General features: G+C 37.2%; 2 long non-coding RNA genes across 2 annotated transcripts; both read left to right on the forward strand.

Moving 5' to 3' along the window:
• Nucleotides 1-7,686: 7,686 nt before the first annotated feature.
• On the forward strand, nt 7,687-8,798 carry LOC307131542. The gene is made up of 3 exons (XR_013817182.1): nt 7,687-7,790; nt 8,244-8,331; nt 8,417-8,798. It is a non-coding gene; the product is annotated as an uncharacterized lncRNA (long non-coding RNA).
• A 1,345-nt stretch (nt 8,799-10,143) lies between these two features.
• On the forward strand, nt 10,144-11,113 carry LOC307131518. The gene is made up of 3 exons (XR_013817180.1): nt 10,144-10,234; nt 10,406-10,468; nt 10,646-11,113. It is a non-coding gene; the product is annotated as an uncharacterized lncRNA (long non-coding RNA).
• Nucleotides 11,114-16,052: the final 4,939 nt, after the last annotated feature.

Genomic DNA, 16,052 nt, shown 5'->3' on the forward strand with positions numbered 1-16,052 from the left:
GAACATCTTAATTGTGTAGAGAGTGTTTACCTTAGAGGATGTGCCTTCTATCTCAGGTTTCAGGTGGATTGCTCTAGAACAAAACATTATTTTACATGGTTTCTTCCTGTGTATCTGAGAGAGAGGGACATATGAAACCATAAGAAACCATTATGATCCCAAAATTAACTAAATATTTTGACAATTGCAATAAATATTGCTATAAGTAAAACAAAATTAGAATAAATATAAGTATAATAACAAATATAAGTATTCTTTAAAAAAATAAGTTGAAATAATGCAAATTGATGACTTTAACAAACATCACTATATCTTTTTTTTAAACATTTGTTTATTGATTTTTCAGTGACATAAAATCAAGAGGTAACAATTCGGGAGTCAAAACAGTGTCCAAAACAACTGACAAAAAGGAAAAATGATAATAAAATAATTGAAATCAGATAAAGAATAATAGTAATAGTTTGAATAGTAAAAAAAATAAAAATAAAATGAGTAAAAAAAAAATAAACAATAAAAAAAACAACACAAAAACACAGAATGGTCACCCACTGCTAAATAAAAGCCCAGTATATTGAATCACACAGAGATAAAATAAAAATTTAATAAAAAACATCCATGCTACAAATTCACACAAGAAAAAAAACAAAAACAAACTAACAATTAGTAGACAATCAGGGTGGCTAGTCTGGTATAGCCGTAAAACTCAATCCCTCAACATGTGCAAAAAATGGACCCCAAGTTTTATTAAACTTTGCAAGAGAACCATGTATCGAGTACCTAACTTTCTCTAGCTTCACAAACTAAAGGATGTCTCTGATCCAAGACGAGTGAGAAGGCGGCGCAGGAGACTTCCACCTCAGTAAAATCAAACGTCTAGCCAATAAGGAGACAAAGGCTACAAAGTCAGATTTATATTTAGGAAGCTGCAAAGTAGGAGGTAAAACCCCAAATAAAGCGGTACATGCTGTTGGATCGAATTGAACCCCTGAACAAACAGAAATAGAATTAAATATCTGTGTCCAAAAATTAAATAGCGAAGGGCAAGACCAAAACATATGGACATGGGTAGCTGGAGCCTGATGACATCTAATGCACATGGGGTCGACATCATTATAGATTTTGGAAAGCCTAACTCGAGTGAGATGGGTACGATGTAGAATTTTGCACTGGGTCAGACCATGTCTAGCACAAATAGATGAGGAGTGAACCCGGCGCAAAATGGCATACATCACTATATCTAACCTGAGATAGGAGACACATCCTCTTAGATAAACAGAACACATTCTCCAAAGAGGTGCGCACAAAATAGCCTGAACTGAGAGAGAGAGAGAGTCATAAATGTAAATAGATAGATAAATAAATAGTCAAATATGCTATTAAAATAAACTCTCCATGGAATCATTGTTCATTTTTGTGCAACCTGCTCTAATGTATACTTAACTGAGTGATAATGCTTGTCCTCCATAAACAGATCTTATCCGAGGGGAGTGATGAAGAGGATGACAGCGATGATGGAGAAGTTGATGTACATCTGGAGTAAGCATCTGTTGCCAAGGATGGATTGCTTGCAGCCTTTGACTCATAGTAGGCTGGATCGACAAAAAAAGTGTATTTGCTTTTAAGCAAACACACATCTTCTGTTGTGACATCTTCGTGGCACACGTGACACGTATGATTCCCTCGGAACAATCCTGCTTTTTAGTTGCAGGACAATTGCTTTTCTTCAGAACAGACCTTTGTGTCTGCAGGAGAGACAATAAAAAAAAAAAACTGGACTGACTGCTTCTGCATGAAGACTTTTTCTGTAGTTGCAGCAGTCATGGCTGGGCCATTCCAAAACATGAATCTTTCTTCACTTTCGTCATTCTTTTGTTGATTTAGATGTGTGTTTTGGATCATTGTCGTGGTAAAGCTGAAAGTTCACTTCATTTACACATGACCGGAGTACCTGGAGGAAACCCACACTGATGCGGGGAGAACATGCAAAATCCACACAGAAAGGACTCCTGGCTCAGCCGGTGCTTGCACCTTCTTGCTGTGAAGCAACAGTGTTAACCACTGAGCCCAACAGCGCTAAACACTGAGCCACCATGCTACCATTCACTAGGATGCACTCTTAAAAATAAAGATTCTTTATTTCATGGGACAAAACTTTCCAACTTTCCATTGCACAAAAGGTTCTTTATAGTGGAAAAGGGTTCTTTAGATTATTAAAATGTTCTTAATACTAAGAAAAAATGGTTATTTTAATAAATGTTCATGGTTCTTTAGTTAGCCCAAAATAGGTCCTCTGTGGCATGAATGAAACCCTTTATTGTAACCTTTATTTTTATGAGTGTAGGGTTCACAGGCCCACTGGTTTTACAGATTGTGCTGGTATAATCCGGTGGTTCAGATATCTTGCTAACAACACTGTTGCAGTGCTGTTTTACCAGCACTGCAAATGTTACAATTGTTATACCATTTTGGTTAACTTATATTGTCTGTATTGAGAAATTATCTCATACAAAACAGAGTCCGAATCAAAGGACTTTCAGATCTAGCCAGAAGTGATTACTCTAATGCCGCTTTGGCATCGGAGGCACTTATATATTGAGTTATAGCCTACTTGGTTAGTAGCAATAGGGACATTAGCAAGTTTGTTTTCGATCACTTACAAAAAAAAATTGTGTCTTTGCTCATATTTCACTCTGTTAATGTGCTACAGGTAACTCCCTCTTAATAAAGACTAAAATATATTTTGTGTGTTTTCCCCTGATGCAGTTTAATATTTAACAATGTTGTGTGTCTCCATTTTGAAGACTTTGGGGTAAATTAATGGGGATCTATTATGCAAAATTCACTTTTACATGGTGTTTGAACATAAATGTGTGTCGGCAGTGTGTACACAACCACCCAATAATGGTAAAAATCCACCCACTGCTCTTTTTTATCTCCATAAATCTCCATAAAGTGTCTAAGAACGTTTGCAGATTCTAGGGCGATGGGTGGGTGATGTCACATTGTAACAGTTTTGGGTCTTGTTTGTGTTCATGTCTTTGTAATTATGCTCCTTGTCATGTGTTCCTGGTTTTGCCATGTGTTCCTGTTTGTCATGTGATCATTGTCATGTGATTCCCTTGTCCTCATGTTTATGTTCTCATTGGTTGATTTAGTCATGTGTTCTCAGTTCAGTTATGTCATTGGTTTATTGTCTTGATTGTTCACAGGTGTGTCTTGTTTAGTCATTAGTCTTTGTGTTTTTATACCCTCATGTTTGGTCCTTATCGAGTATTGTTACCTGTAACCACTGAGGTGAGTTCTCGGTCACTGTCAAGTCTGTTTTCAAGTCAAGTCTATTATTGTCAAGTCTTTTCCTGGTTCAAGTCATCGTTTGTGTTGCATCTGTTCACACTGTTCACTTTGGATTCACTGTATAATAATAAACTGCACTTGGGTTCATCACAACTTGCCTCCAGTGGACTAACGTTACACACATGCTTAGGCCCCGCCCATGACTGTTGATGGACTACAGTTAACATAGACCCGCCCTTAGTGAGCTGTACACATGGGGGTAGCCCAGCCCCCAGAAAGTGTACCACCCATAGGCGCGGCCATTGCTAACCAAGCCATCACCTGTTGTTAGCATCCCATTGACTCCCACTCATTTTGGCCTCACTTTGACTGTGAATATCTTTATATCTGAGGCGTTTAAAGACTCCATTCGTCCATTGTTTATTTCTAAACAAACACGACAATGTATAAAAGGCTCCATTGCATTGTATCTTACACTATCGCCCCGTTGAAGCTGTTTTTGTAAAATATAGGCTAACGATTGCGTCATTACCACGCGACTGTGTCGCGCTGTTGAGCAAATTACCGTATAAACCCAAGGAGAAGCTCGTAGGCAATCTTTTACTGTCTATGAGGCAATCGGGGGGACGTGGAGGCATAAACGCAGATAGAGATGTTGCAGATCCTGCTTCATTCATCAAAAGTTGCTCCTGCTCACCCTCTCTGTCTCTGCAAGATTCGGTGATTCAGATTTCACTTTGCACAACTACTAGAAGACTTGCCACTGTCAGACAGGTTGCTCATGTCACATCTACGTCGTCAAGCTCAGTCTGAGGCTGCGCAGTACGCTCAGCCATCAGGAAGTGAGTGCTTCTACCTGACTTCAATTCTCCCCGTTGAAGTCTATGGAGTCGCTCCGTCCATTTCTTTTACTGTCTATGGCTGTACACAGTCCGCCATGTTTATTTCCTCGCATTTAACAGCAGCATTCAAGAAATGTATTCTTATTAAAGCCAAAGTTATTCAGTCAAGAGTGATTTTCTGTATATCTTTTGTTGTTTGATTCATATTAACAGCATATTTAGCACTAGGTACTGTATTTTTATGCGGCTTTCACTTTAATACACAGATCTAATGCACACATGCAATATCTTCACATAACCGTATGTGTTTATGTGAACTTTGTGTGTTTTTGACATAACCTTGTGTGTACAATAAGTATGGTAGCCAAGAGAGCTCAACATGCTGCAATGTAAGAAAACGCAAGCAAATAGAAAAAACACCAGCAAATTAAGAAAACATCTTAATCAGTTTTACAACACACGTGCTGTAAATACTCACAACACAACCGAATACAGAAACGCACTGCAAATAGCACAGACCACAACGGAAATGGTGACCCCAAATGTGTCGAACGTGTCTGGACTTATTGTCCAATGTCTACTCGTCAGTGGTTTTGTCGATGACCTGAAAGGTGAAGCCGCGATATGTAATTTTTCACCACTAGAGGTCGCTTATTCAAAACAAAGGCGTAGCTTAAAGATGCCTTGACTTTGTGGAGCTTTTATTTTGCCCAAGGCGAGAGCTTGTGCTTCTTCCGGTGATGCGAATGTGGGGTAACTCAGCATTGTTCTATCATATTAGATACATTTGAGTGTGTTGAAAGTTATGTTATAATGCTATATTATGTGCGTTCACTCGGCAGCTATGAGACATTTGTTGCACACTGCAGAGCAAGATTGATATTAGGCATAAAACATGGCACTCGCGGTAAATCAAGAAAACGAGATTTAAACAATAAGACTAACTGTGTTGAGCTATATAACAAGGATTAGTTTTCTGTTGATGAATGTATCCAAACAGTTGCTCACCTGTCTAATAAAACACATAGGCTAATATTAAAGCGTCTTTTGGGGGAAATCGAGGGTAACGCGAGTATGATATCATTGATAGGCGACGCATGGACATGGTCTGTGTCGTGATTAAAATTGTACCTTTAAATAATTTATCTTCATGTTTAATCTTAGCGAATTTTGTAAAGGGCTTAAATACTCTGCCCATATACTTTATTAAGGGTACATAAAAGTCAACTCCAGTATCTTTAGTGCATGCATGAGAAACCAAAACTAAGAGCGGAACAGAAAGTTACTTGTTGCCACAGTTGTAAAATATGATACACTCACAGCCACAGGATCTGCCCTGTTGCGTGCGTTTGTCTCTTATCAGTCGTAATTAGATTCGGTGTGGAGATGATTCCAGGACATTCCAGGTGAGGAGGTGTTGAATTGCTTATTTTTTTAGCTTGTCAAATTTGTTTGTGATTGTCGGTGAATCAGTTTTACAGGTCTGTGGTGATTCCTCTGTGGAACCTGCTGCTAGCACTAATGGGTGAGTACTAGACCTTAAAATACATAAGTGAACTGTGACCTGGGGCCTGTTCTTCGTACCTCGCTTAATACATCTAAGATGATTTGACAGATCCCAGATCTTTTAATCATGATAACTGATCTCTGGCTAATTTGGTTCTTCAAACGAATTTGCGGATTGGATTAAAATATCTGGATTAAATGATTTTTTTTTCCCTGAAGAGGGCAGATGCATCGATACTCGAAACCACGATCAGCAATGCAGCGATTGGCTGGCGTCAAGACAGCAACGTAATGACATCATATAATTAAAAAGCCACCTGGCAAAAATTTGACAAATTACACAAAAAAACCCCACGAATTTCTGAACCTTTTATAAGGAAACAGCCAAACCACCAAACCAACATAAAAGTTATAATAGATAAATGATAAATGTTTTTTTTTTAACATGATTACCAATTATTTATATTCACGATTTTATACAGTATTTGTATACCCTTTACATTTTTATTTCAATGTTGTAATTAAATTTTTAATTCAATTTGAAGCAGATTTGTAATGTGACAGTATTTAAGTTTCTTATGGGTCAAGATCAAATTATCCTCTCTTGCGCTGCATCAAGCCACTCCCATAATTTCCGTGATCACTTAATGCACGGCTCAGAGTAACTGTACAACATGTGTGTAAACCAATAAAAACTATTAAAATTATATAAAGTAATTATTCCATCACAAATAAATCGCTCAATCAAGTGGCTGTGTCTATAGTATTATACACAACATTATACATTCTCATATACATATACAATATAACATTTTTATATTATTATTTAAAATTATTATTATTGCCCCTGGTGGCTGGGACAGATTTTAAGTATCACCTCAAGATGCAATCTAATCCTGTTTTCATGAAATAAGCCTGCTCATGAGCAGGTTTAAGCTTATGGACCTGTTACTATGACAGCAAGTCCAGGATGAGCTTCGAAGAACCAAACAATCCGAGATCATGTCAAATCGTCAACAATCAAATCCAGCTAACGGAGTTAGCGACGTACGAAGAACGGGCCCCTGTTTTGTTGTTTGATTGTTTTGTTACATAGAGAGAGGGTGGAGTTGATATGATCTTAATTGCTCCCAAGGGCAGAACATCTTGGGGCCGGTTACACCAGCATAACATGTGCCTTAAAGGGATAGTTCACCCCAAAATACACCTTTGTTTTGTGCTGATGAGCAGATGCATGGAGGCCGGTGATGCGCTAATGAAGTGAAGTCTTATGCAAATAAAAAATAAAAAACAAACAAAGTTGTGGTAAAGTATCCCCATTTCTGTGGGCTTGGTTTTGGTTGGTTTGGGAACCAACAGACAATACTTCCCATAATTATTTTGGTAACACTTTATTTTACAGTGTCGTTGTTATATTACATGAAGCTATTGTAGTAGTTATTATAAACTGTGCATAATTTTATGCAACTAACAATAAACCCCACCCTATTCCTAACCCCCACCCTTAGTAAGGAATGCAATTAATAGTTATTACTTAATATGTGGACTTTAAATGTGCTTTTTATTATTTACAGGTCTTTATTAGTGATTCAATTTGAAGCATGCTGTAATATGTAATATGCAACTGTTTTAATTATTGGTTTATGTGTTTTAATTTGGCTATATATGTTATGTTTATGTCTGAAATAAGTTATGTGTTGTTTTCTTGCCCTACTATAATTGCCCCTTGCGGGACTAATAAAGAGGTAAACTTAAATTTAAATGTATAATTACACTTAAATGTATAAACACAGACACCTTAAAATAAAATTTAACCTTTTTTAAAGACAAATTATACATAAAAAACATATTATAATAAAATCTGGAACTTAATTATATACTGAGTTAGTCTCCTAAATCTATAAAATGTAAACACATATGTGAAATTAAATATTACAATAATAAAAAATAAAAAAACTGTCAGCAGTGTTGTTTTCTATTTACTGAGAAACTGAGATTGGTAAGGAGAGGGAGGAGTTTATTAAGGAAATGCTGTAGGGTATTTAAGCGAGAGGAAGCAGAGATCAGTCCTTTTTATCCTGCAGACTCTCTTGTCTGAGATGGAGCGGAGATGGTCTACTTGTATGCTGTGATCTAGTGTGCAGTCTGGTAAGTGATCATGGCTATTTTTAGCTTTTTAAAACGTACAGCAGTAATAATTGCATCATGTTTTAATAATTTGTCTTTTTTTTCTGTGACCTCTTTACCGACTACAAAATAAGGGAGTTACCCTTGTGTAATGTAATGAAAAAAATCTCCACCCGTTTGTCAAATAAAATCACAATCCATTGAAAAAGTTCTATTTAAGTCTCTAAGATTTAACTAAGAATATATATTGTAGTCTGAAAAGAACCGAAACTCATCTGATTAACAGATAAAAAAAAAAAAATACTTCCTGGTTGATAGGCAAGTTATTGATCATTTGTGATTATATGCATGTACTTATCTAGTGGATTATATATGTATATATATATATTATATATAATGTATGTAGAATTGGCTTTTGATTTAGTTAATAATCAATGGTATTAATGTTATTTCTTCATCTCCTTTCAATTTTAGCTGCCACCAGATGACTGCAAATGAGTCGAGACGTCACGCTGCCTAAGGATCTCTTTGGCATTGCGCCGATGCTTGCGTTTTGATTTTTGTGAGTAGCTTTCACTCCAAATTAATTTTTTTACTGAGATCAGTCTGAAGTTTTAGATGTAGTAATGTTGTCATTTCATGTTTAGATTTTAAGGAGGAGAGGAGGAGAACCAATCTGCCAAGGGATTCGGCACTCGGGTCCACTGCCCTGCGTTCTAGTGCATTCTCTGGCAACACTGGATGCCTGGCTGGGGTCCAGTGGACCTGGAGTGGGCAGCGCCAGGTCCAAATGACCTGCTGACGAAGCATCAGAAACTAGAAGCAACCGAAAACTATCAAAAAGCCGACAACTTCCCCTAACCCTTTTCCTTTGGTCGGCTTCTGGTTGTCTGTTGCTTGGTTAGCAGGTTATGGGGATGGCCTGCAGTAAAACAACCTTTTTTTTTTTTGTATAAAGGCTGATTGCAAATTCTTACCAAAAAAAAAAAAAAAAAATCAATAAAAATAGAAAAACCTGCTGAACTGAAATGAATATCTGTGTTTTATTTTATTAGAGTAATGAAGCTGTTTTTAAGAATAACAGGGTTAAAGGGATTCTGAAGGGAAAATGTAAATTTCTCACCCTCATGTCATGACTGTCACTTTAAAATAATGCTTATTCTAATCTAGTTTTAAACATGCAATGTCAATGACATTTTATCATGTATGAACATTATCTTTGCTCATAATTCAGAAAAGATTAGAAAGTAACCTGCTTATTCTGTGGCCGAAGAAAAAAAAACCTGACACCACAGAAACCCTGCTGATCTCAAGCGGAGAAGGAAATAACCTCTTTTGTTAACATTATGCATTACCTAACAATGATTAGCCTATATTTTTACAGCATTTAGTAATCTTTGTTGTGCATTCATATGAATTCAGAGCATTAACTATACTGTAAGTTAACACATACAACTTTTGATTTAAAACAAATCTAGTGGTAAATGTTGAAATGACCATCAATTAAGATTAATGGTAGGGCCTGTTCTTTATTAGTTCATGCTAATATATTAGCTGTTTAAATCATTTTCCGAGTCAGATTTCTACCATTGTTAATATTCTCAAAAAATATTTATAATAAAACAAAAGTGTTCTGAACCTAAAGTGATGTAAAGCATATAGTCAGAGTTACATCCCCTTGTGTCTAGAGGCGGTAGGGGAATAGCATATCAGAAATATATACCAACAAGAACAAAAGAGCAAGAATGTAAGAGGCTGCTCCAACACTCATGAAATACTTCTTTACAAAGTTTATTTACAAGGTATTTTTACAGGTGAATCATGACATTTTTTTAACAATAGTAACAATAATTTCAATTAAAAAGAAAATCAAATACACAACAAAACTCTTCCCTGACGTCCTTACTAACCCAACACGGCAGTAAAAGGTTTAGCAAAGAAAATGGCACCCTGCTGCTTCTGCAATGAATTCGAAATAAGATTACAACACATCAACTTTGGCTGCCGCAACAGGTTTTGTTAAAACAATATTGCACACTGTCTGGTGAAAGACTTTCTCTGAACAGCCATTTCCTTTGGTGGCTCCTCTCCACAATCATAAGGAACAGCTGGCACCAATCACTGGAGCACAGGAAAACAGGCAGAAAAACTACATTTCCCAGCAGGCTGTTAGCTTGCACGACCTGGACGACAGAAAAATTTTCATTTTAGTGCATGTTGTATTAACAAATGGAGTATTATTATTAACAAAAATGCTGTGTCATTCATCAAGAATAGGCTATAACAAACCCTTCCTGTAGAGGGATAGGCTGACAGAAGGTAAGAAACTTACAGAGAAAACGAAACTTATGAAAACAACAGCTGTTCTCAGATCAGTTGAGGGCGGGAACAGTGTACGAGTATAAATTACGGCGAGACACATTAATCTGTCCTTCATGAGAGCCTCCTGTTGACGGATCAGCAGGGTAAGAGAATTTCTCACAATTATTATTATTACTTATTATGATTGTTATTTAGAAGAATATATTCCATAGAAGTTTTCCTGTGTTTTCTAGCACAATTGAATGATTTTGTAATGAAAATATTATTTTGGTGGTTTGTCAGTGTGTAACATGGAAACTGAATCATGTTAACAGGTCTATGGTGGATCCTCTGTTGGAGACGCCATGGAATCTTGAGTGATCTCGTCGCACTAATGTGTGAGTATACTGGAAATTTCTCTTTTTTGAGCTACTGTAAAAAACATTACTAATTTGAACTAAACATAAACAAACCTTGCAATGGTTTCATTGTGCATCATTGTTATATAATTGTCACACAATTGTTATTTGACACCATCTGCAGTTCCTGTTGCTGAATGGTTTTGTTTGTTCTAGCATCATAAAGGAGGTGGAGCTCATGTAAATCCTTGCTGCCACGGGCGAGGTCATCTGGCCCAGCGCCATTCAGAGGAGAAACTCAGTCTCCACCTCTGTTTTGCACTGGTGTCCAGATGCGCAGAGGCCAATGCCGAGATGCTGCGAAGCATGACATCTCACGTGAAGCCTGACATCTTACGTGAAGCCTCAAGTCTACTAGAAAAAGTGAAGAACCAACCAGAAAAATCGTACCAATGCATGTAATGCCTTAAGTGAACCAAGAAACCTCTTTAACACATTACTGACTCTTGAATAATGCTAAACTGTGAAGAAAATGTAAAAAGTGAAGAAGTGTTTTTTTGTGTGAAACCTTTGGTTTCTGCATTGCTTGGTTCGGTTGGTCCGGGGCCCAGCTGATAAAACAAATAGCCCCGGAACAAAATGTAAAAAAACTAAATAAAAATAGCAAAATCCGCAACAAAAATCCACATTGTGCTGTGTTTTTTGTTCATTTGCCCATTTTTTATGATGAGTTTACTAACGATATCACATCTTACATGCAGCATAGGTATATATGGGATTATTTTTAGGGATTAATATACTATATATATATGAAAAGTGAAAGCATAGGGGAAGATTTTATTTATTTATTCAGCAGGATGCAGAATATAATATAATATATATAAATATAATTTTTATATTTATTGACACACACACACACACACACACACATATATATAATATATACACACATACACTATATATAAACACAAACTTATGTCAGATGTGATTAATCATAAGCATAACTGCATCCTGCAGAATAAATAAATAAAATCTTCTGCTTTCACTTTTCCTTAATCTCTGTTCTATCTTAGACGATGTCTGAAACTTTATTGCCTCTTTATGTTGAATTACTTGTTATGTTGAATTACTTCCTGGATAAAAGCGTTTGCTATGAATACATGTAAAATGTAAATGTTGTTTTATGTTCACCCCGCCTCTGTAGAGAATGTGTTTATAAGAGGGTGTGGCAGAGGTTTTCTTAGGTTAGGTGGGGTGTGACTCTAGAATCTGAATTCTAAATTGTATCTGAACTGTTATGTGATAAATCACATGATTCTGAAAGGGTTAGTTCACCCAAAAATGAAAATTCTGTCATTAATTACTCACCCTCACGTCGTTCGAGACCCGTAAGACCTCCGTTCATATTCGGAACACAAATGAAGATATTATTGTTGAAAGCTGATGGCTGAGAAAGGCTTCAGATAGGCCTCCATTGGCATTCAGTACACTTATACTGCCAAGACGGATAAAAGGCACTCAAAACATTGTTACAAAGTCCATCTCACCACAGTGACTCTACAATAATCTTACGATGCGACGACAATAGTTTTTGTGCGCAAAAAAAATCTAAATAACACCTTTTTCCAACTTGTTACTGCCTTCCGTGTGTGCCTCCACGACGCATGCGCGAGAATATGACGCAGATCCGGCGTTCGGACAGATGACCCAGAAGTGATTTGTTTACAATCAGAGGAAGATGCGCATATCTCAGCTGTTGGATTCTACATTGATCGTGCTTTAGGTCTCGGCGTAGTGCTCAAAATGGGGTTAGAGTGTGCATTTCATGGATTCCCGAAACCCCGGCGCTACGTCATATTCTCGCGCATGCGTCGTGGAGGCACACACGGAAGGCAATAACAAGCTGGATAAAGGTGTTATTTTGATTTTTTTTTGCGCACAAAAACTATTGTCGTCGCATCGTAAGATTATTGTAGAGTCACTGTGGTGAGATGGACTTTGTAACGACATTTTAAGTGCCTTTTATCGGTCTTGGGAGTATAAGTGTACTGAATGCCAATGGAGGCCTATCTGAAGCCTTTCTCAGCCATCAGCTTTCAACAATAATATCTTCATTTGTGTTCCGAATATGAACGGAGGTCTTACGGGTCTCGAACGACATAAGGGTGAGTAATTAATGACAGAATTTTCATTTTTGGGTGAACTAACCCTTGAAGCTAAGTTTCGTTTCTGTGAAAATATCGAATGTCATGTGTCTGCACCGGATTGGCTGCTGTTTTTATGTGTTCCATGAGGTGGGAACAGTTTCTAGGAAGAGTATAAATAACGGAAGGAATATCCATTTCTGCAACTGCAGGACGACGCTGCTCTGAAGCTTAAACAAATCATCAGAATGGTAAGCTTCATGGTGAAATGTTGATATTATTTTTGCAAACCTTTGAATTTATATTGTTAAGTAGGCCTATGCAAGTGTTGTAACATGGGTCTATGTGAAAACAATCAAATACATGATTTTTGAAGTGATGTGCAATGCTAGTAGTCACTGGAGAGAAAATACTTTTAAGGATATATTCATCTTTTTAATTGGAATAATCGACACTATAGCTTATGCAAGAATATTATAGATACATATACATTTAAGTATATTAAATATTAATTCTGTGTTTGTGTGCAGAATCTCAAACACGTAGTCAAATTTGTTCACCCCACCTCTGTAGAGAATGTGTTTATCTGCGGATGTGCCAGGGGTTTTCTCAGGTTTTAGATGGGGTGACCCTATAGAATCTTCCTGAAACGCACACATTTTCTCCCTATCTATCTGTCATGTGCTGTGTGAAATTGACGGTACTTGCTCTCTCTAGGCCCATATCAAGTACTGACTTTATGTATGTGTATATATGGAGTGGGGGCTGTCGGATTTGGCAATACAATTTATTTGCATCAACAAAACTTGTCAAGTTGAAAATCCTTAATATTCGAAGTACATACAACTTAACTAAGGCACAGCAAAATGATAACTATAAGTTAAAGGTACATGTAACTTTTTTTTTTGTTTGTTTAAAATTTATATAATGAGCGAGTACTTCATGAATCCATCTTCCAAACTGTGTTTTTGTCTTATCCTGAATTACTACGGTAGCTACGCCTATCATGTGTTTATATTCAGACTGTTTTTGACATGGCGGGACGTCAACTGCTGCGGAGTAGCCCAGTATCTGAGTGACTTGAGATAAGTAGCTCCGGCTACAATGTTTTTCCGCAAGACGCATGCAGTTTAGATAATTATTAATCACTAATGCGCCAAAAGATACATAGTGTAAATTTAAGTTGAGTGAACACATTTTATTACAGTGTTTTTATCAACAGTGTTTTTCCTCCGTCAACAGATCTTTTCTGAGGGGAGTGAGGAAGGGGATGACGATGACGACGATGATGATGATGATGATGATGATGATGGAGGTGCTGGAGTAAGTGTTTGCTCCCAAGGGTAGACAACTGCTCCAGGCCTTGATGCAGCCAGTGTTGAGAAAGACCCAATAGTACGCTGGATCCATGAACTGTGTGTACTTGCTGATACAAGCAAGTAGCAGCCAAAGAAACACACAGCTTCTTTTGTGACAAATGTCACAACCTAAGCACCTCCCACGCCATGTGTGTCCATGGCAAACCCGACACGTAGACCACGATTCCTCCATGGGAACGATGGACCTCGCAACTTTCCCGCTGTGCAGTGGCAGCACCATCGGTTTTCTTCAGAACGGCTCTGCTTTTATGTCTGTTTGTGCAACCCTGAAGAAACCATGGAGAGAAAAATGAAATATACATGGAGAGGAGATGACCTGATGGTTAAAGGGCTGCTGTTCCAGAGGTTGGAAGATGTGAGCCAGTTATTTCTGTCATCACAATCGTCCTCAATCACCATTGTGCCATCGAGCAACGCACATGACTCCAAGTTCTTTCAGCAGGACGGACTGTTTCTGCAAAAGGTCTACAGTAGTCAAAAATCCATTAAAATACAAACAGCGATGGGCTGGATGGGCATTTTGAAATTGTACTAATGGATGTACATTATGTTGCTCATTTATTTAATGGGAGGTCAATGCCCTTTGAAGCCCAGATGTATTTGTTGTAAGGATATATTCAGACTATGGCTGCTTGGTCCAAAACTCTCCAGTATAGCTAGCAGAAGGTTTCTGGAAGAGCGGATCAGGGTCAGTGGTAAAAGCCCACTGTTTTTGTTGTTGTGGTTTTTGTTTGTTTGCTTTTTATTTCATTTGAATTCTTTTATCTCACTTGATGCCAAGTCAACGCCACTCAGCTATAGAGAGCATGCTTAGAGCGAGATGACATGTTCACCAGGATCGGGTTCACAGGCACAACGATTCTGCAGGTCGTGCCGACTTAGTTGAATCCACTGGTTCAGATACCTTACTAACACTACACAAAATGACACACTGCTGAATCTCACGCACAGGTGTTATTGCAGTGATGTTGAACAAAAGTTACACAACATATGTAACCTACCTGTAATGAGAAATCTCATACAGAACATGGTCCGAAACAAAGGACCTTTAGGTCTAGCCCGATATGAAGACCAACAGATGTGATACAACATCTGAGGCCCTTCACATCCTATTGAGCCATAATTAGAGTCTTGGTTATGTGGCAAGGGGATCGCTAGAAATTGATCTGTTTAGATTTTACAGTGATGTTCTTCAGAATGTCATGATTGCAGATGGATATCTGTGCATTTGTCTGCCTGAATGCATCTTTTTCTAATGAGCTACACATTAAAATTCCCCTAAATAAACTATGTTGTGAAAAAAATATTGGTCTATTTTGTGCACACACCCCACATACCCAACCCCCCCCCCCCACTTGATGGGGCCAATCTCTAGCTTTTATTATTTCGGAAGATGTGAAATTGGAGCATTCTGTCTTTCTCAATTCAATTCTTAATGGCTCACAACCATGACTACCTTACAAAAAAGAAGTATACTTCAAGTTAATTTTATTAAGTATACTTCAGTATAGTTCAAGTATAATTTTAAGTGTACTTTACTTAATCTCTCTTTTGCCCCAAGTGGTTTAAAAGAGGTTTAATTTATATACTTTCTTTATTTGACAATTCTGGTGTTATCTTATCCTATGAAGGCTTTATGACTGTTCATGACTTCCCTTCCCTATTCCTTTTAAAGAATATAATACTGTGATTAAAGCTAAACTGTAAAAAATGATCGTGATTTTAACGGTAAAAGACTGTAAAAATGCTACGGTTAAAACAGTTAACAGAAAGTTTCCGTACTATATACGGTGAATAACTGTAATAGATCTAACCTTACATTTAATCTAATTTTACAGTAGAATACGTTAAATTTACAGTTTTTGGAAGTGAAAAAGAACAAGTCGTTGTGTAATTTACAGTAAAAACTGTAAATTGACAATCCCAGAATTCCCTGGGTGACACTCACATTTGATGTATTTCTGTTGAAATAACTGTTTCTTCTTATTTTTTTGTAGATTTGGGTTTTATGTTACATTTATTGTTAAATTGTGTGAGGGATTTCTCTATATTAGTATTGTCTTCCTAAAAGCTTTGTTTCATCATGTGACTCTCATCTCC

Source organism: Gobio gobio (genome assembly GCF_949357685.1).
Source record: "Gobio gobio genome assembly, chromosome: 9".
Lineage (NCBI taxonomy): Eukaryota > Metazoa > Chordata > Actinopteri > Cypriniformes > Gobionidae > Gobio > Gobio gobio.